Source organism: Eschscholzia californica, unplaced genomic scaffold (genome assembly GCF_041429995.1).
Source record: "Eschscholzia californica isolate CP2 unplaced genomic scaffold, dmEscCali1.0.p SCAF_1, whole genome shotgun sequence".
Lineage (NCBI taxonomy): Eukaryota > Viridiplantae > Streptophyta > Magnoliopsida > Ranunculales > Papaveraceae > Eschscholzia > Eschscholzia californica.
The window spans coordinates 39,903,030-39,930,121 of record NW_028238198.1 but is presented as its reverse complement, the minus strand read 5'-3'; the positions used below and the strand labels follow the sequence as shown (position 1 = coordinate 39,930,121).

The following is a 27,092-nucleotide window of genomic DNA, read 5'->3' as shown; positions in this document are numbered from 1 at the left end:
AACTTAGACACTTACTACTAACCCTAATGGGCTCGACCGATTGACCTTCTAGATGATCGGTCGTGAGGCCCATTGATGAGACCGTCCGGCCCGGCATTATCTGCATCACTTTCCCTCCATCCTCTTTCTCTCACCCTGCTCTCACTTTCTTTTTCTAAGTTCCAGCGAAGGGGAAAGCCCCTTCGCCAGAAGTTGGAGATAAGAAATAAGAGATAAAAAGAGAGAGAGAGATAGATATAGAGAGAATGGGAAAGGAAGAGAGGAGAAAAGATAGAGATGGAAATAGAGAGGAAAAGGAGACAAAGGGTGAAGTGTTTGGAAGAAATAACAAACTCCAAAAATATTTTGTTTCCAACTACAGGTTTGTACTGCGGATAATTTCTTTATTTTCCCAAATCGCCCACCTATATATTGTGTGTGTAAAATGATATTGTGGGGTCTTACACTCTTTTATTTTTCAAGGTTCCATACATCACGTTATTGAGTGGAGCTTCTTTTCTTGTGTTTTTAGTGGCAATCATTTTTTTCTATAAACCTTTTTTACGGAAGCACACTAACTTTCTACAACATATTAAAAATATTAAGGATCTCAAGTAAGATTTTTTCCTTAAGTATCCCATCACTCCAAAACAGAAACTACAATTTTAAATAGTGTATTATTTATTCCTTTTTGCGGTTGTTTCTCAAATGATCTTTAGGTTATGACAAGCTTCATGTCTAGCCTCTTAGTTTCCGTTAAATACCTTGTTTTATATTTTATACTATTTGAGTTTTTTATATTGACCTTCGAGAAAAGAGAATAGTCTGGACAAGAATATTTTTTTGATACGGAACAAGAATACTTGTTCTACTTGACTTGTAAACCAAGCCCAACGACCCCCAGTTAGAAACGTAAATACCCCGATGAAGCATCATTTGGTAGAAATTGCATGTGTTTTGCTCAGTATTAGTTGGGTTGCCTTTAGCAACCTAACCTCATGGCCATTTTACAACCGTGAGACTTCTCACTGTTTTGGTGTTAGGTGATTCCCCCACTTCCAATTTTGACCCAACCCATTTAACTATTTTTAACCCATTTAACCTCAAAACCCTACACCAACTTTGGAGTTCCCATTTTCTTCATCTCTTTCTTTTCTTGTTGTAGTCATTAGTTTTAGAGAGAATGAGTTTGGTTCTAGAGAGAGAAACTAGGGGAAAGTGAAGGAGAAGGAGGCATCAAGCTTGGTTGTTTTTCTTTGGTTCTTGGTGTGGGAGTTCTCTTCATAGATTTGCTTGGGATCTAAGGTAGATTTCTATCTCTCTAGGGCTTGAATAGCCATTTTTATAGAAATAGCTAGACAAATTAGATGACACTATAAACCTTAGATTTTAGTATTACTTGAACACAGATTAGGATTGTTGACACAAATAAACATACTAGAAGTAGTAGATTTATATTTCTACAAACTCATTTTAGGTCACTTTGAATCTCATCTATGTGTTAGATTTTGAAGGATATTTGCCTAAATGACATACTTGATGAACCATACAATCTATATTAACGTTCTCATGCTACATACATGTACTACAATGATATTTAGTGCTAAACCTTTTTATTTGCCATGATTTTAGCATATAACTCTTATAATTACATGCCTCTCACTATTGGACAATATCATTTATGTAGATACATGAACATGTGTTAGAACTCAACATGATATGGGAATTTTAGGCTATTATTATACATTGATTCATTTCTTGCAAACGTTATAGATATGAAACTCGTATGTCGTAATATTATGGCGAATATGATTTTGACTTATGTATGTTGTGGTGTGATGCTTTTATATGCGTGTGATGTGATGGAGTTGGTGGAGGGTTGTGGGAGTTTTGTGGTTGGTTCGACCCTCTCTACCGGATGTAGCCTAGGTATAGAGTGTATGGGGTCGGCGCTAACACAAGGATAACCTTGTGGACCACACTCTTATACAACGTGGACACCAACTTGTCATATCGTTTTTGGTTGTTTACTACAAATGGTGTGATGCTATTATGTATGTGTGACGTGATGGAGTTGGTGGAGGGTTGTAGGAGTTTTGTGGTTGGTTCGACCCTCTCTACCGGATGTGGCCTAGGTATGGAGCGTATGGGATCGGCGCTAACACAAGGGTAACCTTGTGGACCACACTCTTACACAACGTGGACACCAACTCGTCATGTCGCTTTTGGTTGTTTGTTACATATGTGGTTTACTTTATTTTTAATGATCACAATTCGAGTACTATTCTTGGGCATCTTTACATATTATGCGGTTGTCTATTTGTTTTGGTGGCTCTTGAAACTGTCTATTGAGGCTTTAGAGGTTTCGAAATCTACTTGTTGGGGTCTAACCCAACCTTTTATTTTTCAGGACAAGAAAATCGGGAAGTGCCAGCTGCTTGAGTCATAGTTAGCCTTAAAGGAGTTTCTTTAGTGGTCTTCTTTCTTTCTTTAGGTAGTTTTTGGAGTTGTATCTCCTAAATACTTGTTGTTGTTTTTATTTGATCTTGTCCGATATATGTGTCAATGATTTAAAGACATCATGTGAGTTTTGAGAAACTTGGTAAAGTTTCATTAGTTGATTTATTGTTACTTTTGAGCTTCATGTTCGATGTTATTTGTCTCTTTGATGAGTATATCGTATATGTTCACTGTTCTGGGGAGAAATACTTTAAGTTTTCATGGCGGCCGACGTGGAAATCTGGATTTGGGGCGTTACAGTATAAGACTTCAAACCTATAGACCACCGTGACCATTAATGGTTTGGTTCCATAGTAAAGACTATCATCACCACTTGTGTACGTAGCACAAGGAATATTGCCTACTCAATTGAACAAGTAAAGAGGCACATCTCTTTGGACTTTTAATTTAATATTCATTCTCCTGTTTAGTCTCTTTCTAGAATCGATTGGAGTAAGTTCCAATTGAAACAGCAGTCCGGACTTCAGTTAGATATTTGCCAAATATATTAGTGTTGAGTTATAGGTTAAAAAAGTTGAGTAAGGAATCATAATTGTACCTTTTATTTATGAATATATAACAAAATCTTCAAGAACTCTTACACTAACCATAGGTTGGCATGTAAAGAAAAGATCAACCGTCAAATAATCGTGATTTTAACATTGAAAGTAAAGACACGATAATTTTATGTGGTTCGGTCGAATACTCAAGACCTACATCCACGGAGAATAACTTCTTTATTATTATCACCACATACAATTGTATGTGGGTTTGATCGGTTACATTGGTGAGACATAACTCGATAATTTAAACTCTGTAGACCAACTCATATTTATAGAGTGATTCGGGTTATCTAGTTTCCTAACTAAACATAGGAAAGAATACAATATAAGAGATATCTTGAATATATGAATATATCTTCTGATCTTCATATATCTTGGTCTCTTCTTTTATCGTCGGATCTCTTCATCTCGATCCGTCTCATATATTTTGTATATCGGAATATCTTCCGATATCTTGTATATTAGTAGTCACCATATCCAATATATCTTCCATATCTCAATAGTGAAACTCGATTGTTATGATGGTAAGAGTTTTCAAATGGTTACTTACCGTGAGTCTTATCTTACTATTAAAATGATAGTTAGCATGATCTCAGTATCTCTTAATTGAAAGTTTGTTTAGTTGACTTCATTCAAAGTTAAGTGGGGTTGTTAAACTTTTAGTTATGCTATGATATTTTATATGAGATTGATTTCCCATATTGAGATTGTATTATCGAAGTCGCAGTAATTTAATATTAGTGTAATCAATCTCATATTACTAATGTTCTCCTAAGTCTCTACTAGAGATATGGAAAAAGGGAGACATCAAGTGATATTCAAAATAGTGGGGGTTAATATAATAACTAGGAGATATTTTATGGATTTATGTTTTTCATAATATTGAGAAAATATTATCGAAGTTGTAACAATATTTTATGATAGAGTGGCCAATCTAATATCAAATGTGAGATGGTACAAGTTTAATATCCGATGTTCTCTAAAATATTACATGAGACGCATGAAAGAGAAACAATCAATTGTTGGATATTTAAAATTGTGGGGGTATCGAATGTGATTGTTTATCTCTAAATGTGATTGGGCATATAGTGTAAAAATAATGAGAAGATTGGACATGGTCCGTAATATTAAAAGGTGAAATACATAATTCATGATGGAATTATAATTTATTATATTTGAGACCATTTAGTAAATCAATTTACTAAACTTCTGACGAGAGGTAATTTAAATTTAACATCTAAAGAGATGGGGTTGAAACTCTTTAAATAAAAGTCACCATTGACGGCAACCCAACCTAACACTAGGAAATGACTAGTCTCAGGTTCAATGGGTAATAACAAGTCATTGATAAGTGACAAGTTTCAACACTTACATTTATATCTAACCCTATCTAGGATGATAAGTGTTGGTTGCTACGGATTGAAGTTGAGCTTAAAACTCTTAATGAAGTTCAGTTAAAGACAAGTATCTCTAAAGTAGCAAAGATTCTGGAAAAGCTTCAACTATGTGAACTTAGAAGTGGTGCCGCCTCTCATTAGATTTAGAATTTATCTAATGATAGTTCATGAAACCAAGAAGCACATGGCCATATAAGTGTTGAGCGAGAAAAGTGTGGAGTAAAAAACAAATGTATTGTGTGGGTAGTGTAACCGTTTTTAGCGCAAGGAATAACTGGTTCAAAGCTACAAGCTACCTGGGATTTCGATAAAATTTTGTGCACTTACACTAAGGTATGGTTCAAATCGAAAGATACCATACTTTATGCACTAATACTACTATATTTAATTTAGCAAAGGTATATTATTAATAATTGTCCAAGTGGGGGATTGTTGGAATTTTTTGACAATTTATTAGTTGAACTATTTCATCAAATCAGAAATTACTTTTTTATTATTTGAATTTGAAATTGATTACTAATAGTTATATCTTTTGATAAACATATATGGAGAGACATACTTTTTTGTGAAAAGATTTTACTTGAAAAGTGTCTTTTTGTTTTCTATAAATTAGATCTTTTCTAAACAAATTTTAAGTTGTTGTAAAAACTATGTAGAAACTATGTCAGAAACTCCTTTGCCATCTTCAATATGTTCTAATGCTCCTTAAGTGAAATCTCCACAAGTTACTTGGTGTAGTTTCACATAGGCTTGTCATATCTTGGGAAACAACTTTCCTTGTAACCTTCAAGTAATCTCGAGCGAGAGGGGGCAAATGATGCTTTAAGGAAAGTGTACCTAGTACACGTTTCAAGCCTTCAATCTCCATCCCTCTTATTTGTGTTTCCGAAGACTCTTCTTTTTAACGCCTTTTCAGTTTCATGAAAATAATTTTTGAATAAGAAGTTTTTATCTCTACAAAAAATTGTCTTTTCCTTTTAAATGAACTAGGTTTCCTCCCCGTCCTACGGACGGGGAAGATCCCTCTTGGCTAACGCCTGAAAAAATAAATAAATTTAGATTACAACATTCTTGGAAAGAGAATAAAGAAGATAATGGAGAATAAATAGGGAGAGATATTAACCAACAGTTGTAAATCTGACTGAAAATGGTGAGGGAGAGAAATACGTGGGAAGTTAAATGGGAGAGAAATACGTGGGTAGTTATGTACGGATATCCTAACCACTTTTGGTCGTTTTATACTATTACCCTTCTATTTTGAAGGGATTTACACGAAAAGGGATTTTATAACAGCCATTAGATGTGATCTTTATGAAAATCCCAATAAAAATAGACGGTCAGACTTATCTCCTGGATAACCGACTGAGCTGTTTTAATATAATAGATGTTTCCCTAATCTTTTGACTAAAAAAAATCGACCATAACTCTCTCTTTTTCAGTTTACCGAGATAAAACCTAAAGAAATTGCAGAGCAAATTCATTCATACTTTTTAGTCTTCACCTGGAGAAAACAAGAAGAACATGGTGCTCAATGGATTATAGATCTCTTTTTACTATATTCTTGTTTTCTTTTCACGATAGATTATTGCAACATGCATGTTTTTGTTGTTCTTATTCTTAAAGCTAAGATATCAATCTTTTTATCAAACAAAATTCTTTAGATCTTGTCCCATTGTTTCTCTCTCTACAATCTTGTTTTCTCTAGAAAATTTGCATGAAAATTACTTATATATATTTTTGCAAACTTTTTGTGTTGTAAATTGTCGGTCTATTTTCTTCAATGTGTATCGATATTTGCATGCAACTTAAAGGAAATAAAGGAAGGGAAGAGATAGAGGTAATGAGCTATACTAAAATAAAAGAGATGAACTTGGACCAATCTTTATTAGATAAATTCTTTCCAAACCTTTTCCATACACTTTCTCATTTCTCACAAACTTATATCAACAATACACAAAGTACATCTATTTATAGGGTGGGAGAAGTAATAGGATGTTGACACATACCCTATGTGTTGTCACTTGCATGGTGTGTTGTCACCACCAAGATGACACTTTGCATATGGAGTTGTAGAATGGTGACACATAACCTCATGTGTTGTCACTTGCATGATGTGTTGTCACAACCAAGATGACACTTTGCATATGGAGCTCCCATGCAATGACACTTCTCATATGAACTACCACAAGATGACACCACATCAAGGTGGCAATATAGGAATGGTGGGCTGCAATAGATGTGAGTTTGGCAAGAGGAAGATAATCTTAAAGGCACCCAAAACATATGCTAAACCAATAATTCTATGGGCAGCCACATCCCTTATAACATTTTGTATATTTTCATAGCATTTTCTTGATTCTAACAACATATTTATGTTTTATAATTTTCTGACTTACCCAAAAAAATCATTCACCTTTTGTAATTTTGAATGAGCGAGTTTCTTTGCAGTCGACAACGCCCTCAAATTTCTTGTAGCACTTTATTGATTTTGCATAAATTGTGAAAATTTTACGAACATTTCTGAACTTTAACAAAAAATAATATATTTTACAAACATAACATCGTTACTCTCAAAATGACTTTATCGACAACTGTACAGATTTTCTATGAAGTTTTACACTTCGATTCTTTTACGTTTTTTTATTTTATCATTTCATGAGTTACAAGCACTTGTTTGAACACTAATATATTTCACAAAGTTATAGGCGAGATTGTGGTTGTATGTGATTTTGCACGTGGATGAACTTGTTGTCGAAACTAACTATAAGCCTTTTTTCACACGGGATGTTAGCCCAAGATTTATCAATGCACTCACAAAGGGTGAGGATTGAATTGACTTGGATGTTCCTGGATGAATTGAAGGATAAATGAAAAAAAAAAATCTTGAAGTTATTAGTTTTTGTAATGGATTATATTGTAATTCATTATGTTTTAACGGGTTTCTCTTAATTTTAATTACTCTAAGTTTTAGTACAAATATCGTGAAAGACGTTAAAAATGTTGAGAGTTAATGGAAATGCTAGAAGATATTAAGAATGCTACAAATACCACAACGATGTCGACAATATTATTTGTTTATCCAACTAATTTATGTTTGTAAAAATATGATCGATTTTTTAGAGTTTAGAAGATGTTGGTAGAGTTGCCAAACTTTATACAAAAAATCAAAGAAATGCTAGAAGAAAATTTATGCAAAATTTTTAACAAAGCGTATGATGTCGTTCAAATCCATAAAATACCAAAAAAATAATAAAATTTTTAGCAGAATATGTAATAGTTTACATGCATATTTTAGATGAAAACAAGATTGAATTTTTTCTACGATATAATTGGGTTGTTAAAATAAGTAAAATACTTGAAAAAATTGAAAATTTTGTTAATCTAAACTAACTAACTCAATAAACATGTCATACCTAAGTGTGTTGTTGGAATCAATAAAATGCTAGACAAATAATCAAACTTTCGTTCACTTGCTCTAACAAGTAATAACACATGTTATATATAATTATGTTGTTAAACTCAATAAAATATTGGAAAAATATTAAAAATTGTTTTAATTTAAACAACTCAAAAAATATGTTTTACATAAGAATAAAGAAAATTTTAAAAAGATTGTTTAAAATGTTGTTCTTCTAATTTAAGTAATACAAGAGAATCAGAGAAATGCTAGAGAAATGTTAAAAATTTAGTTAACATAACATAAGTAAGTCAGAAAACATATGATACATTATTATGTTATGGGTAGGCCGATTCATCACCTAAGTTGTTTTAAAAACTTAGAAGTATTTTAAGTGTAAGTATATAACTGTGTTTTAAAAATTCAAATTTCTGTTATATCTAAGAATGTTGTTAGGATCAATAAGATGTTAGAAAAATAATCAAACTTTTATCCGCCTACTCTAACTAATCCATAACATATGACACACATATTATGCTAATAGAATTAATAAAATGTTAGAAAAATACTGAAAATGTCAGTAAAATAAATATCAGTTTACATTATGTTTTTTATGACAAGAATATTGTGGTGATAGGAAGTTCAACTTCTTTTCTTACAAAAAAGAAAAGTGATAAAAATGTTACATTTAAGTATGTTGTTAGAAATAAATAAATGTTTTAAAAAGATTCGAAATTTAACTAACATGTATATAATTTTCATAATGATTTTCAAGACAAAACAGTTTGTAGAGATAAAAATATTATTAGAACATAGAGAGATAGAGAGAGAGAGAGAGAGAGAGAATGAAATCTCGTTTTTAGGACAAAAACTACTCCATATGTCACGACTTTTTTTTTTGAAATTTGTCAGCGGGTTGAAGGGACCCTACCCTTTACCCAGAAACATTAAACCAATAAAGAAATAAACCAGTAAACAAGAAATTTGATGACGCCTAACTCTTATTATACCCTGTTTGTCTTCCCTTATAATCTTTTCTAATTCTTCCAGTAACACATTTGAACTCATTTCCTCATAGCCCGAATCTGGTTTCAGTTTAGAAAGGTAATCGGCCGCTTGATTTATTTCGCGATACACGTGTATAATTGTGCAATCATCCATACTACTCCATATGGTCCGTATCTCTCTGACTAATCTTGTGATCTGCCATGGTGGCTCTCTCTCGGTTTGTGATAAAATAAGAACAGCTAGTGAAGAGTCTGTAGCAATACGAACTTGTCTCTTGCCAAATTTATTTGCTAACTGTAGTCCTAACCGTATCCCCTGCAGTTCGTGTGTTATAACCGAACATCTTTGTGTACGGGCAGCTGCTGCCACAATAACATCACCTCGGTCATTTCTAAGAATGGCGCCATAACCACCTGAATTAGCATCAAACGCACCATCCGTGTTTATGAGAATGTGAACTTCTGGTGGGCCTGCCCATTTACAAGTAGTAGTTGCCTTCAGATTAAGTGGGATCACCCAATTCCACCTTTCAAGGATCTGTTGGGTCCCATTAATCCCAATGGGCCTATGTTTCTAAACAACCACCTTCATCTTGACATCACTAACAACAACCTGCATTAGCTGTTGTTCGGTCTTATGTCACGAATTACGTAGCTCGTAGTCGTCTTCCAAAAAAAAAAAAAAAAAAGGACAAAAACTACTTATTAGTTTGTTGGACTTGGAAATAAATATTGAGAATTAATTTTGCAAATTTATATTTTGAAAATATATATGGACAATAGATATCCACCATAAACTTTTTTTCTTAAAATTTATGGAAAGAATAAATTTTTTAACTCAACCAAAAGAAACCTTCGGTTTACTTTGGGTTAGAATATATTTACAAAAGGATAATTATGTGAGAAAATAACTAACTTGATGCATGGGACCCACCAAAAATTGAATTTTTAGACTTATTTTCTGTTTATTTTGGTTTTATATTGTTTATTGATTTAGGAGTGGATATATGACTAATTACCCCCATTATTTTTGGACCTAAGACTCAAAAATCCTTCATTCGATAGACTAAAAGTTGTAAAACCTAATTAAAAAATAAAACTAATATACAAATTAATTTGATAGCCTAAATCAACAAAAAAACTCGATTTAAAAAAACACTGTGACTCAGTCTGGCCAGGCCCTACCCGTAACAGTGGTCTGCGGGCCGGCATGACCCGAGACAATTCACCCGCGATGGCCCAGACTAGAGTCTGGCCTGACCTTTTCCTTGATGGGCCGGCTCGGCCTAGCCTTTTGAACACCACTAACTACTGTCGGCCACCAACTATCGGCGGCATCGCATCTTTTTCGCTTTGAATCTTCCAAAGTTCGAATATTTCTTCACCATATCCGTTTTTATTGTCTTTGATTCTGATTAGGTGATTATGGTTTGTGGGATGGAGGATTAGGAGGGATTTCAGTGGTTTGGGAAGACACAAAATATAGATCACTGATTTAAGCATTTGTAAGTTGTTCTGAGAGTAGTTCCTAGAAAGACCTAGTTTCAATTATGGGTACTCTTGAAAAAGTACAGGGGTATCTTCTCTTAATGTGGATGCTCAATGTAACAAAGTCGTTCGTTGAAATGCTCGAACTAATGAAAGTTTCAAATTTAGTTCAATTAGTAAAAATATTTTAATCAAATAGAATTTGATTGGCGGAGAACAAGGATGTAATTAGGATGTTTATGAGTAGAGGATAAAAAGAGGGAGCAAAAAAATTAGGGGTAGCAGAGGAAAGAGTGGAAGAAGATGATGAGATCAGAGAAAGAAAGGGAAAAAACAAAGGGAAATGCTAAGTGTACAAAGAATCTTTGCGAAATCCTTGACTCTGAGTCACACGGTTAAAAGAACGGACCATATCAAAGTCAAACTTTCAAAATCTCTTGTCTATTAGTGAAAATGAGTCATTAAGTCAAGAATTTTGTAAAAGATTTTATTATTGTAGCACTCGGGAAAAGCAAAAAAATTAAGATTGTGACTTTGGGGCATAAAGAATAATCTCTAGGGATAGATTCTCTAGGGATGTTGATTTGAGAAAATAAGAAAATTATCCGGGTGCAAAGACTATAAAAACTTACGGGGAATAAAATTTTGTTCACCATTTCTTCTCCATACCGGCAAAGGGTCGCCCGGTAAACTGCCATTACCGGGAACCTTAATTTTTTTTTTGAGGGGTTGGGCAAAAGGCCCATTCCTTTCTCTAAAAAGAGAAGCAGGCCCACTGCACACAAGGAATGAGGGGCAGGTCCAATAATCAAGTGATGGTGGGAAATTACAACACTAGGGAAATTTTTACTCTTATTTACATAAATTGCCACCCCGGAATTACAGAAATGCCATAAAAAATCCGGCTTTTCACGTTTCTCTCTCTACACTTTATTCTCCACTTTCTCTCTCTACATTCTATTATCCACCGTCATCCTCTCCATCTCTCTCTCTCTCAAATCTAAATTAAATTCTTTCTCTTTCTACAAATATATTTATGTTCCTCTTTTTAAATACTTTCTCTCTTTACGGTATGATAATTTATTATGTAACTGTACGGTATGATAATTTATTATGTATCGGAAATTGTTTATTTACATGACACTTTTGTACTGAGATTTATCTTGTGTATCGGAAATTATTTTATTTACTAGCTTTTGGTTATGTACTAAACACTTTTGTACTGGGAATTTTCTTGTGTACCGGAAACTGTTTTATGTACTGACCATTTGGTTATTTACTAAACACTTTTTTACTGGAAACTTCCTTGTATACCGGGAATTGTTTTATGTACTGTACATATTTTTTATTTCTAGGACACTTTTGTACTAGGAATTATCTCGTGTACCGGGAATTGTTTTATTTACTAACCATTTGGTTATGTTTGTTCAACAAAAAAAAAACCATTTGGTTATGTACTAAACACTTTTGTACTGAGAATTTTCTTGTGTACCGAATTGCTTTATGTACTGACCCTTTGGTTATGTACCAGACACTTTTGTACTGGGAATTTTCTCGTGTACTGGGAATTGTTTTCTGTACTAGCTATTTGGTTATGTACTAGACACTTTTTACTGGAAATTTTCTTGTGTACTAGGAATTATTTTATGTACTAGTCATTTGGTTATGTACCAAAGACTTTTGTACTGGAAATTTTCTTGTGTATCGAGAATTATTTTATGTACTAACAATATTTAGTTATGTACTAGACATTTTTGTACTGAGAATTTTGTTATGTATCGGGAATTGTTTTATGTACTACCATGTATAGTAAATAATCAAATTTATTAACATCAACAAATGATATACAAACCAAATGAAAGAATACATTTATACTACAGTAAAGATCCATAACAAATTTTGTTATGTATAGTAAATAATCAAATGTCCCCTACTATATATATTTTCATATCCTAAACATTTTTTTCTTAAAGATCTTAACAAGATTAATATCACCCAAATTTATTACATCAACAAATGAAATACAAACCAATCCCACTTTATCATCATCTTCTTCTTCTTCATCATCAACGTCACACTAGAAAAAAATACATAATCCTTCCTCGTATCATTCTCACCTCATACGTACAAAAAAAATGAAATTTATCATCAAGCCTTTAAAAACCGAAATCGTACATACATAACGAAATTGTCTGGATCTGACTTTTCAATCTTCAACTTTTATGTTCTTGAATCTGAATCTGAGTCTTCAATCTTCAACTTCCATGGTCTTGAAATCATACAAAAATACCAAATTTTGTACTAAAAGATTCAACAAAATTTGGGTCTTCAATTCAGATCTGAACCTTTTTTATCTTGATTCTAGAAAAGAATTTTGATAAACCTTGAATCTAAGGCCATGAGATTGAATTAGTGAAGAGAAGATGAACATCGGGTTCAATTTTAAAATTAAGAGATTTTAGAGAGAGAAAGTAAATCCAAGGCCTTGAATCTAAGGCCATGAAGAGAAGAAGAAGACGGGGTTCAACTTTGTTCACAAATGAAGAGAAACAGATTTTTGAGAGACTAAATCTTTGTTTCAGAAACAAAAACGATTTGTTCATCCATTGAATCAAAAATTCAGATTTGTTTGTTCCATATCCCACCAGTTTTCCCCCATAAATAAAAACCATCGATCTAACTCTTCAACAAAACTCAACGATCTAATCCTTCACCATTAAATCACCACTCTAACTCTTCATTAAAAATCATCAACAATCTGGTTTTTTCTCATCAACCAAGTTTTTTAGAGAGAGAAAGAAGAGAAAGTTATGACTCTTTTTCAGAGAGATAAAGATGAGACAGATATAAAGAGAATTAATTAAGTTTGGCACATGGACCTGGTGTACTTTTTAGTTTCGGGCCCACCAACAACTGAGAATTGGACCTGCAGCTCATTCTCAAATTAGGGTGGGTCTTAACCACAATAACATGACCCTTTTTGGATTTTTCCTCATTTTGGCTTTTTTTTCAAGTCTTTCTCTCTTATCTTGTTTTTCGATCACTAAATCCAGCAACCACCATCATCATTTGCATCTCTCCCTCTCTATCTCTGTCTTTCTTTCTCTCAATGTGTTTCCCTCTCACTATCGCTTTTTCCCCATCTCACTGTATCTCGTTCTCTCTCACTATCTCGCTAAGACTCACGCTCCCTAAACCCTAGTCCTAAAATAGAATCCCGATCTAATTTTCTATCTTCCTTCAATCCCTGGTTTGTTTAGAAAGAGAAAATTCAAGTAGTATAGAAAGAAATTGTAAAGAAAGAGAAAGAAAAAAATGGAATTGGGGGTTGGTGGTAGTGATGGAAATGTTTTCATCTGGTATGTCATCAACAATTGTATCTGAATGGAGCTTAAGATCGAATCTGTCATGTATCACATATATTATGTCAATTTCTTAATTGGTATTGGGTAATATTGGATACTAAGTTGGTAATTATTGGGGGATCAAACAATGGAGTTTTCATCAAAATCCTTAAATTGTTTTCATCAAACAAGTAGATCACTAGCAGGTCTTCTTCAACAGTGGCTTCTGATTAACATATAGAGTTTGAAATCAACACTATTGGCTTAACCCTTTCCATTTAAATCCCTTCTTACCTTGCTTTCCACCATCGCTGAAATGCATCTCGCTTCCCTAAAGTCGAAGGTTTTGGATTTGAGAAGCCATTGTACTATAGGGTTTCAAAGTTCTTCACCTGATGCTTAATCGATCAATCTGAGAAGTTATAAGATATCTGGACGGCTTCATCAATTCACCAGACCTTGGAAGTACCATTAATTTCGTTTTGGGCATCATCAATTCATGAAGAAATTTTGTTTTTCATTTTGTTTCACAATTAGGATTTTGGTTATATTCTTTTGTTTCATTAATTTCTAAAGAAAAAATCATTTTTGTGTTGATACTGGATGAGATATGTGAGTGAGAGCAGCAGAAGTGAGAGGAAGAGATAGAAATACATGAAGATATGAAGATTAGGGGTCAGAAACACAAAAAAAAATCATTTTGTGGACCAAAAACAAAGAAACTCTTTATTCCCCGGAGATTTTTCTTTATTCCCAAAACCGTGGGCTTTCTTTTTCTTTTTTTTGAGGCAAGCATCAATTTCTTGATATAACTTAACCATTGAAATATCAACAGTACAATAAAAAGATGAAGTTACTAGTTTTTTTTTTTTTTTTTTCTGTTGACAGTATGAAGTTGCTAGTTGGTCATGTTTTTTTTAATCAAGTAGGAAAAAAAGACGGGCGCCTGTATAGGCGCCTCTCAAAATGACTGTACGGTCCACCCTAGAGGATTTGACCACGGTCAAACCCCGACAACTGTAGGCGTCCCTTGTTCGGACTGACCAGTCCGAGGCCAAAAGCATGATCAGACTGACCAGTCCGAGGCCAAAAGCATGGTCTCGGGCTGGCTCAGTCCGAAGCCCAAAATAGGGATTCGGACTAACTAGTCCGATGGCGTCGAACATGGTCGATTTTCCCAAAATCTCACAAAACTCTAGGGTTTCTTCTTTGTTGGTTCCTCCATCTAGGACTTTTTCATCTCCAAATCTAGGGTTGTTTTTTTCATCCATCTAAGGTTTCTTCATCCTCTCAACAAAACAAAACCTAGAGACGTTTCAACTTGAAGATTAAAGGGTTTTTGATTTCCTAAGCTTGAAGACCTTGAAGTAAATCTAGGTTTTTGATTTCCTTCATGGTGTTTAATGATAATATGTGTTGATAGATTAGTGGTTTTTGTTGGTTTAACGTTTTATTAATTTTGCGATTGGAAAATTCAAAGAGAAAATAGAGAGAGAAAGGACAGTAACGAACAAGCTAGAGAAGAAGACCCCTGGGGGTGGGGGGGTCGGAGGCGTCTAAGCAATTTCGGAAGGCGCCTATAGACGCGCCCAGAGGTGACTACGGGTACCTCGTGCTGATACCAGAGTTTCCATGGCGCCCCATGTTTGTTATGGGAAGTACCTTTCAGCCTGGGCATGCATGTGAGTTTAAACACCAAATTGATGCCTATGAGTTTTGGAGTGGGGTTAGAGATTACATGTAGAATTCTATATAAGTTAGTAACATAAAATGATGAAGATCAGATATTGGAAATTCACTGACTTACTAGGGTATCCATGTACACTATGAGTTGGTGACAGGGGTGATTACTTTCAGAAGCTAACATGCATATAATTAGACGAGGTACACATCATGTGAGTGGGTCGAACACAAACCATGGATATTGGATCCAAGTTAAACAAAGTAGGAGAATTCTAGGCCCAAGATAAGACAAAAGAGGAAACTGTCATAATGTCATGGGTACACAAAATGTTTCTTGACCCAGGATAAAGGCGCACTAGCAGAATAGAGTGTTTTGGAAGCCCTCGCTGGAGGGTTGCATAGTAACACTCGTCCTCCGACAAGGATCTTCGTTAAGAGGAACCCTCGGTCGAGGGTTCTAAGTCTGAAACTCTCCCTAGGGTTTCCCCCTCTAGAACCTTGACGAGAGTTTCAGACAGACCCTTGTCGATAGGGAGGGCGAAGAAGAGGCGATGATGGTGAAAACTCTGAAGGGATCGTGGTGAAGCTGGAGGTGGTGGTCTTAAGTGAAGAACATGAAAGTGAAGACTAGAGGGGGAAGGAAGAAAAAAAGAGAGATGGTGACATGGTGTTGATTGTGGTGGTTTGTATGGTGGTCAAGGCAGAGCCGTGGCTGGGAATTTGAGGGCCCTGGGCGAAACTTGGTTGCGGCCCTTTCGTACATAAATAAATTACGAACACAAAATTGAACAAAATGTAAGATGATGAAAATCATTAATGATTCACATGTGTATTTATGTATTATTAGTTTTTTTTGTGGAAAAAACACCAAGCTCTCTATTTCTTAAAAAAACACTTCAAAATTAACGAAATACGCCTAAAATAACAAAATGGTTAAGAGAAAGTGTAGTGAAGCAAAAATAAAGATAGACTTAGCAATTGTATTCTCAACAATATTTTTTTCAAAATATGGCCCTCAGGATTCGAACCCGTGTCAACTACATGAATAACCCGTTCCCTTCCCACAGAGCTAGTAGTGGATAGATGCTTAAGTTGGTATTGTAAAGTATATAGCTGTGGGTCCTTTCATAGAAAATGGGCCCTTTTGAGGTGGGGGCCCAGGGCGGACGCCCTGCCCGCCCCCCCCTCAAACACGGCTCTGGGTCAAGGTCAGATATAGGATTTAAGTCAGGTTGCCCTCGCGTAAAAATTAAAGGACGAAAAGAGAATTTGACTAGAAAATAGAAGGCAAAGTAAAAAAAAAGGTGATATATTTGATACAAATTGACAACCCAAAGAAAATAGAAGGTCAAAGTGAGGGCCAGAACTCTGGACAGATAATAGGGAGTCGAAGACAGAACTAACCAACCGAACAAACAAAACAAAACAAAACAAAACATCATAGATGTCACTGGTGGGGATGGAAATTTGACAACTCAGAGTCAAGTTAAGTGAGTCACCATCTTTTTTTTTTGTTGAAGGAGTGAGTCACCATCTTGCTAAGCTATCTTTTTGTTTTGAGATAGTGTAAAACTCTAAGAACTCGTACATACAAATTGACCTCGGGCAATTGCTAAAGACAACCTACAGCTATGGCTCCGCCTTTGGTGGTGATTGGATACCTTTGTTTAACATGCATATGGGTCAAAATAATATTAAAAATAGATGTGTTTGGACGGCGGAATCATGAATCCTCGGATTCATGAGTTCATCGGATTCATGATTCCACGGATTCATGAATCCAAGTAAAACTTTTTGGCTTGTTTGGCAACTAACAGGAATCCTATGATTTATTATTATTTGAATATTTTCAAAAGCTTCTTTATAAAAGAATATTGAATCAATTTTGTTTTCGAAACTCGTTTTTTCAAATACCGTTTCATTCGAGAACTCTCCGTTTTCTTCGTAAATGTTTTTCGAGAACCGTTTTTTTAACTTTTTTCAAAAAAAATATGATTTTTGGGAAAAAAATAATTTTCGGAGAAAAAATGATTTTCTGGAAAAAAAATTGTTTTTGCGGAAAAAATGATTTTTGAAAAAAAATATATTTTTAAAATAATTATTTTATACAAGGAAATATTTTTTTTGTTGCTTTAAGTTTATTAATCCAAAATCCTAGCCAATCCTAGGGGGTAAGGAGGGATTTTGGTCCAATACAAGTTTTGGAATTAGGAATCCTTATGATTTAAGAGTCCTAGTATTCTTGGTAGCCAAACAGACCAAGGATTCATGATTCCTACCAAATTCCACTTTTGATAGGGATCCTACTTAGGAATCCTGCAACCAAACACACCATAAGTGAAAAAATAGCAAACATTTCATAATTATTATTGGGATAAATTTTTTCTTAAATGTCGGATTCTGATAAAACTTATATATTTAGAACGGATTTTTTATTAGCTTTCTAACAAGATCCACTTTCAATATTTTTTTGCAAAAAAAAAAACTCAGAAAAAATGGCGTTTTGTTTTCGTTTTCTGGAAACTGGGTTTGTAGGGAATTGCAAACTGAGTTTCCAAAATGTAAATTGCAACTGGATTTGCAAACTTTGCAGAATGTAATCTCGGGTGTAAATCTTGCAAACTCTGTTTGAAATAAAAATAAACTAAAAAATGTTTTTCCTTCAAATTTGAAAATTTTCTTCTTCATCATCATCAAGTAAATTATGGTTTCAGATCAGGTTGCACATCATCCTCAATATCAGCATCAGCATCATCATAAACATCAAATTCATCAAATTCATCAAATTCATCAAATTCATCAAATTCATCAAAAATAGGGTTCCGGTTTTTCTAGGGTTTGTCATCAAATGCATGGATCATAGGTGATGGTACTTTTGTTAACCTCATGTCAGACCCATGGATTCCAAGTACTCATAACAACTTACCTATTATTGAAACTGAATTACCTTCAGATATATTTTGGGTATCTGATTTAATTGTGCAAGAATCACATAATTGGAACGTAAATTTAATCACTACATACTTTGATGAGGTAGCAACTCAAGCAATTTGATGTTTCGTTCAGAGAAGATGAGGTTTCTTGTGTCGCTTTAGCAAGAAACTCGGAAGGAACAATCATAGGAACAAAATCTAGAAGGATTCGACCCCTCTCGGCGATTTACAGTGAGACTCTAAGGTTCAAGCTTGGACTGGAGCTTGCGGCTGAGACAAGATTAACTGAATATATAATAGAGGGAGATGTTAGGGTTGTGATAGAATTGATCACAACCGTCGATAAGGAAATGCCTTAGAGAATTTCGACTGAAATCAACGGCCTCGTGCACGGACACTTGGCCCTCCCATGTTTATCAGATATTGCCCGAAAAATTGCAATACAGAGGCACATATGATGCACCCGAAAGGTAGCACACCCAAGCGGAGGTATCAAGTAGTAACCGGTAAAACCAGAGTCGATCCAAGGATAGGAAGGTGATTCGGATGACGAAGGAGTCTCGTTCGCCAGTCTAGGTATCCGCCTCCCTCTTATCGAGTTATAAGATGATGGATGGTGATGGAGTATTCGCCTCCCTCAAGTTGACACTCTTATCGGGTTTCATGGACTACAAGGGAAAGGTTAATTCGTTATCCTAATGTCACTCCTAGTGGCTAAGGAAATTGAGCACATGAGATCAAATAAGCTCTTTTAATAGTTACGAGGTTGAGTAGCTCTTCATTCTACTCGAAGTTAGTGCAGAAGAGTAAACTCGAAAGACAATTTAGGCTTTAAGCTCTCACATGGGTTAAGTCTCCACTAATAACTACTCTAGGTCTCTTAGAGATGTTTCTTCTTCACTAAGATGCTACTCACATGGCACAACACAAACACTAAAAGACTCGACTTTCATGCAAAGGCCACTAGCAATCACAAAACTCATCAACTCGACACATATGCGTCAACATGTTTAAAACTATCACTACAATCACATGCAAATCTACTCAAAATGTTCAAAATTTTTCAAATTTTGGCTAATTTGAACCCTTTTGTCTTTGAACCCCATGGTCATGCATTGGTTATGGTTAGATCCCGCATCCCCAAACTTAAAACTAACATTGTCCTCAATGTTCTAAGCATAAACTCACCAAATGATTAAGAGGCACATCAATTTAAAGAGAAGAGTGGAGAGATATTACCATAACCGAAGGAGATAAAAGATGATACTACCAAGGCTCATGTATAAAGAGGTTCCAAGTTTATGCCAAGCTCGCGTCATTTCCAAACTTGAAACAAACCATGCCTTAGAAGGAAAACGTATGAGAAATGCTCCTAAAATATCCAAAAACATAATGAGAATGAAGCACATAAAAGATATGACCATATCAAAGACTACCACTAACGCGGGTATGCACGATTGCATTGAGCTATGCAATTAGCCTTTGATTCTCTTGTTTTCACACAAGAGCACGAGTTATGTCTCGCGGGGGATTTTCAGAGATGTTACCCACAAATATCAAGACCCATCCTAATCGGCTAACGATTGGCAAAAGACCAAAGATTTGGGGGTCAACCCAAAGAAAGCTACATACAAATACTAAAAGTCTCACAAGAATATCAATCCAAAGGTGTGCAAGTGAGACGAAAAGCAAAAAGAAGCCCCCCCAAACTTAGTGGATGCACAGTCCACTAAGTAAGCATAAATGCTAGGAGCGACGACTAAAAAGTCATCAAAAGAGTCGATATATAAGTGAAGGGAGAGAAGGTCAGTCGAAGGCAAAAAGTCATCTGCGAGCTTAGTGGATAGAACATCCACTAAGTCCGTAAATATACTAGTGAAGACGTCTGAAGTGTCCCAAAAGGGGTCAACAACCGAGTCTGAGATCATGTGGAAGGTCAAACAAGACTCTAAGGGTAAACCAATATGCTTGGGGTCCAAGTCAAGGTCCGTGGTTTCCTTAGGTAAATGGTCCGACAAACTATCCATTATGTCTCTAACTACTATGTCATCGACGTCCTTAAAAGCATCGGGAGCCTCAAAGTCAGTCATAACACCTTCCATTCTACATATCCCATCCAAATAATCACAAGTGCTAAATATTGGAAAGTTCAACATTGTGTGATCTCCAAACTTGCTCATAGAGCTATCATCCTGAACATCAAAGTCTATTGTAGTCTGATCATGGTGAAGTGACAATGGTCGAGGGAGTGAGCAACAAGGGTCATCGGTCTGTTCAATCTCAAAGGGTCTATCAGGAGCTTCTTCGACATTTAACTTAAGACTAGAGTTAGGTGTATTACCCTCACCATCATTCATAGTCTCCTCTTGAGTTTGGGGTGCGCAAACCCTTTCCTCGTCGATGATAGGCTCTGACTCAATTCTGTCAACAATATTGAGAATTCGTTCCGTGATCTCTGCTATATCTCGATTGAATCTAGTTTGGTACTCTAAAAATGCTTGGAGAGTATCTTCAGACATCTCCTTGTAATAAGGCGCATGAGTATAACTAGACGAAGACTCTCGCGGAACACGGATCATGGGACAATACTCGGTCAAATGGTCTAAGCTCGCACAAATAGCACAGACCGGGCTAATGATGTCCATGGTCCTTTCTTCACTACCTTCATGTATATACATAGACTCGACTCTTTGAGTGGAATCATCGAGTCGGGCATTGTCATCACTAAGTGAACCGTTCATATATGCTTATCGATAGTCACGAAGACTTCGACGAGGTCGAACAATACTAATAGAACTATGGTTATCATCAAATGACGAATTCATACATGAAGGTGTGGTCATCCCAAATTCTTGTCGATAGTCTCGAAGACTCTTACGGGGTTGGTTACCCTCATGCTCAGAATCCCTAAGACCATATTCATCACGAGTCTGACCGACTCCATACCTCTATCGATATTGACCCATGGTCATTCTAGATCGGTCAGGCTCAACTCGCATATTCCTATCACTAATCAGACCATTTATATATAAGTTTGGGTAGTCCTTATGACTTCTAGATGGTCGATTAGTGTTGGAAATCGTTAGAATAATGGCATCCTCATCATCATTAAACAAAAAACTTGTCATGGTCTCGCAATATTCAGGGATGCAAACACACAATCACAAAATAGGAACTAACACTTATAAACTAAACAATCACAAACAAGTAAAGAGGAAGAGATAGAATGCGATACTATCGAGTGCTCTTCTCGTTTCGTTTGCATCTTTGCTTCACTTCTGCATTCCTTCCTTTTCCTTCGCGTTTATGTCACTTTTGGCTCTTTTCTCGAAATCGGTACCTAAAAAAAGATAAAAAGATAAGAAACTACAAAAACAAATAAAGCGATAACGTCTAAGAAAGAAAATAACACAAAACTAGTGAGTAAAACAACACACGATATCCAAACTACTAAACCTATCCCCGGCAGCGGCGCCAAAAACTTGATGCACCCGAAAGGTTACACACCCAAGCGGAGGTATTAAGTAGTAACCGGTAAAACCGGAGTCAATATAAGGATAGGAAGGTGATTCGGATAACGAAAGAGTCTCGTTCGCCGATCTAGGTATCACTAGCTAACTTAGACTAAAAAGGAAAAGAACAAAGGTAAACGGGGGGTTTACGATCGAAGAAGAAAACAAGTAAACCTAAACAAAATAATCTAAGTAAAACGGGCGAGAGAGATTCGAGAGAAAAGTGAGAGGAACAAGAGTCGGGAGACGGTAAGACTCGATTCGGGCAAACATCGATCGAGAAAGATACTCGATCCACAAGATTGAAAGTAACAAACACTAAGTATCTACTCTCATGAAAATGAAATTAACTTCACCCACATTGACAATCCTAAACATCATGTGTCTAACTAAGCATAATCGATCAAACGTCACTAAGCATCGACTACCAAACTTATACACACTATCTAATGAATTGCAAATGAACAAGAATGACACTAATAAGACTAATACGTCAAACTAAGTATGACAGATCAAAGGTTAGTAAGCATCGATCATCAAACTAAGTACGCATTATCAAACTTTGTATCAATAGACGATTAAGATCAAAACTTATAATTTATAAAACTAGACGAAGTCAATTAAACTCAAATGTAAACAAATCATAAGTTATTCATCGCATTCAAATCATGTTTCAAAAGTATCTGAATACAAAAGTTAGACGAATAAGGTGATTGAATAAGAAATGATAGGAGAATCCCCCTTTTTTGATGTGGTTTGAGGCTAAGATCGTCGGAAAATATTAGTAGTTAAGGTGCAACTGGTCTCTCCTTAGCAAAATCTGGGTTCCCTTTAGTAATCAGACACATCTTCTCCATCTCAAGAACATCCACCATTAAAGCTAACTCTAGCTTTCTCTCTCTAACAATTTCTAACCCATAGAAAAAATCCGACCAAAGGAAATGGTGGAATCTGGCAAAAACCCTAAGCATCCGGCCAAATCCGAGCAAATCCCGAGCCGTGCGCGCGTCCCATGCACGTCCGAGTTGCAGGTCGCGTCTCCCGTGCTTAGAAGTTCTCGTCCGTGCGTCCCATACTTGTAGTCGTGTCCCGTGAAGAGGTTGCAACTCGGAGCAGCTCTGGTCGCGTCCAGTACCATAAGCTTCCATTCGGGTGCGGTATTTCCGAGTTGATGTTGTCCGTGTTGTTGTTGTTCTTCCGTGCCGGTCTGCTGCTCCAGCTCGAGCATGCTGCTGCCGTGCAGCCCGACCTACTGCCGGCCAAGGCTAGGCCGGCCCTAGTGTTGGCCGGCCTGAAGGAGTTGAAGGAGATGTCCTTCGACCAAGATGGCAATGCGAGAAATATTTCGGCTAGGACAATTGATGAAGAAGATCATCAAGTCCGATTGATTTAGGGGTCGTAGTGTTTAGCTAGAAACCAACTATGATCGTCGAATTGCGAAGTAATTCGCGGCTAACTTCGATCGGATCCTATATCGGAATACACATAAGAATGAGTATTTAATCGGATGATATGACTAGTGGGAGTGTGATATAACATTGGGAATGTCCGATAAACATATCTCACAGGCCTAAATAGAATTTGGGCAAAAGATAGCAAAAAGGCCCGAAATAAGGGTTTTGGGCCTAGGCCGTTTCGGGTACTTTCGAAACACGGATTGGGCTGAATTTTAGAGGGTCAGTTGCTGACATACCCAGTAGTATGCATGCAAAATTTCGTGGTGTTTGGACACCTCTTCCTTAGGGAATTGAGAAAATATCATTAATTGCTATTTTCGACTATTTCCCTAAATCTTACTAAAGGGTGTTTTAGGAAACCTTTGAGGAGGTTTATGCTCATTAGGGTTCTATATAAACACTCTTAGGGCAGAGAATAAGGTGTGGAATTTCTCTCTAAGCTTTCTTACTCTACCACATCAAGTAGAGAGGAGAAAGTGAGCTAATTCCCAAGCTATCTTCTAGTCAAGCAAGAAGAAGATCATCTTATTATCAAACCACCATTGGAGTGCTAGCGAGCTTTCAAGGAGGGAGATTAAATACACCGTTTGGTGTCCCAAGTAGAGGAGCTACGTTTGAAGCTCTTGGTCTTCTTTAATCTATTCAACTAGCTCGAGGGAAATAGCGATTAAGGTAATCTACTATCTTCCTAGTAGTTAATTACTAATTTTGCATGATGATCTTGGGGATACTAGTGTTAGACATTAGATGTCGTTATCCGCTATAAACACTAGTATAAGGGTATAATTCCCTTCAGTGGCGTCAGAGCCTCTTGCAATTAACTAGTTTTTGCTAAGAATCGAACTAATTGATATTTGATATGCTTGATGGTTTGATAGATTGAGTTTATAAAAGTATTTTAAAAGTGTTTTAAAAGTACTTCAAACTCATAATTTGATTACAATGAATATGATTCAACTAGTTTTTCAAATTAAAAAAATCAAAATTGATGATTGAAAGTGTTTCAAAACATTGAATTTCATTGATTTTGAATTGGTATTCAAAATTGTTCTTGAAAAAGTTTCAAAAACCTAGAATTTTGATCCCAAATTGGTTGATTAAAAGAATTGGTTTTGAGTTTTAGGAAACTCCCAAAAAACAAAAATTTGGAATTTTAGAAGTATTCTAAAAAGAATTGTTTTTGAGTTTTAAGAAAATGCCAAAAACGAAGTTTGGAAATTTTAAAAGTTTCTAAAAGTTTTGAGAAATTTTAGAAGTGTTCTAAAAGGGATTTCAAAATTTAGAAAGAGTTTAAAATTTGGAAAATAGCAAATAGAGATTTGCAAAACAAAAAATAAATAAAAATTTGGAAACTAGGGTTTTGGAAACCCTAGTGTCCGGCCAGGAAGCTTCCTGGCCAGACAGAAGTTGCTGGACGCGTCCAGGAGACGCGTCTAGCAGCTGCAACCAGATTGCTACTGGACGCGTCCAGAGCAGCTGGGACGCGTCTAGGACGTGACCACCAACTGCGATGGGAGCATCTAGACGCGTCCAGAGCAGCTGGGACGCGTCTTAAAACGCGTCTAGGTCGGGTCTAGGACGCGACCAGAAGCTGCACTGGTAGCTTCCTGGACGCGTCTAGGACGCGTCCAGAGCTCTCGACCAGACGCGTCTTGGAGACGCGTCTGGGAGGTTCTGGGTGTCTCGGACTAGGTCCGAGACACCTAGTGTTGGTCCGGTCCAGCACCAGACGCGTCTGGTATATGGACTAGCGTCCTGGCTCCGGCCAGGACATGCCGGCCCTATGGGCCGTGCTATGTCCGGACTTTGTTCGAGCCCTTTTGTGGGCTTGGGCCGGGACTTGTCTATATAGGACTTGTCCCGGGCTTTTCGAGGCTTTTCGGACCACGAAAAGGGGCCATCATTCGAGTGGGAGTATTTGCCAAATTTTCTTCTGATTCCAACCAAATAATTCTAAAATTAATCCGGGCCATCCAGAAGGCCAAAACGGATTTCTCTTTAAATTGATTTATGAAATCATTAAGAATCGAACCGATATTTTTCCGAAATTGACCCGGGGCTTTCAAAACCTGAAATGGAGTTTTTCTTGAAGTTGATTTTAGAAATCATAAAAGATAAAACCGGAACGCACCATTAGTCGAATTCTTCGAATTTAGACTTAAGGTCCGTAATTAGTCATGTGATGTCGACAAAAGTGTCTCCAAAGATAATCATGCATATATAATTCTTAACCTTAATATATTATATGAATGCATGTGATGTGAATGCGGGAAACTAGTATGGCCATAGATTTGTTTCTATATTCTTGTTTTAAGCACGGATGGGTGCATATTTGTAATTAATTTTAATTTCAAGTTTATACGATCTGCAAATCGTTAAAGTCTTGTAATTAGAGTTTAGGGTCTATGAGTCCGTTGAAGAAACTCAAGGAAGGAATCCAAAGGCGAGTGGGAGAAATCAATGGAGGTTCAAAGATGGAGATCTAGACGAACCAAAAGGCGAAACAAGAAGCAAACCAAAGGAGATTAGATCTTCTAGGTTAGGGGCCATACTAAGATCCATGTCTGCTTGATTTATTTTCTCGCGTGCATTTACTTACTTATTTACGTTTTATGTCGTGGATGTTAGTTAGGCTAAATAGTTCACTATAACAAACGCCAGACTAGCGTAAAAGTCATCAAAACGTAATCTTGAGTAATCGCCTATCCAGATTAAGACACTCGTTGCGCCCTTGTTCGAGGAAGGTGGGTCGGCCTTCGCAGAGTACCTCCTCTACCTTGGGACAATGCGGGTAGGTCTATAGAAGAGGCCTACACGTCTAAATGGTTCTACTCAACGAGATCAACAAGAGAGTCTTGGATACTCGAGGCAAAAGGATAGATTAGTCATTCATTACTGAAATCTATCAACCAAGAGTCATAAGGTATGATCAATGAAGTAGTTCACTCACCCGAACGGCGGAGTCAAAGGGCCTTCGTCCGCTTTACTTCCGGAGAACTGGGATCTTGGAATCACTTATTCAATCGGGGACGATTTTTATTGAATAATGTGGGAAAACTAAGTTTTTCAAAACGATAACGAGTTTTAAAACTTTGGCATTTCTTTTATGTAGCTTAAAGATGACAAAAGATATTTTCAACTTCCGCTCACTTCTCGACAAGGAGAAGTTGAATGAGCACAACTTCCTCGACTGAGAGAGGAACCTGGGAGTAGTTCTCAGGATGGAAGGGAAGCAACATGTACTAGAAACTCCAATTGCTGTATTGGATGATACCTCGACTAAAGAAGAGATAGATGAAGAAAGGAGTGTGTGGAAAAAGGCAGAGCCTGTAACTTGCTTAATGTTAGCAACCTTGGAACCGACTTTGCGAGAACAGTTCATAGACATGGATGCTTACTCCATGATGCGACAACTTCGGGAAATGTTCCAGAAACAGTCGAGATTGGAGAGGTTTGAAACCTCTAAAGCAATTATGGACATGCGCCTTGAAAAGGGAAAACCAGTTGGGCCTAGGGGTGGGAATCGGGCGGGTATGGGTGCCTACGGGTAGTTTTGTCTCGGGCTCGGGAGGGTCGGGCACATTTTCAAAACGGCTATTAAGGCAGTCGGGTGTAACTGGCGGGTAGTTTTAAGATTCCACTTGCCCAAAGCCCGCCCATGCCCGCTAAATGATGCAGGTGACTCGGGCCGGGCAAGCGGGTGTCGGGTAATTAATACCATGCCTCACTCAGCGTATATATTAATTTCTAAACTCTTCTCCTGGTACAGAAGAGCAGATGTGGGGCTGATCTTTAAAAGGTATGATGATGATCAAATTTTCAATTAATTCTAT

At 36.4% G+C, this 27,092-nt stretch overlaps 1 long non-coding RNA gene across 1 annotated transcript; it reads left to right on the top strand.

Moving 5' to 3' along the window:
- Positions 1-948: 948 nt before the first annotated feature.
- On the top strand, positions 949-2,620 carry LOC147566781 (uncharacterized). The gene is made up of 2 exons (XR_015237478.1): positions 949-1,284; positions 2,390-2,620. It is a non-coding gene; the product is annotated as an uncharacterized LOC147566781 (long non-coding RNA).
- Positions 2,621-27,092: the final 24,472 nt, after the last annotated feature.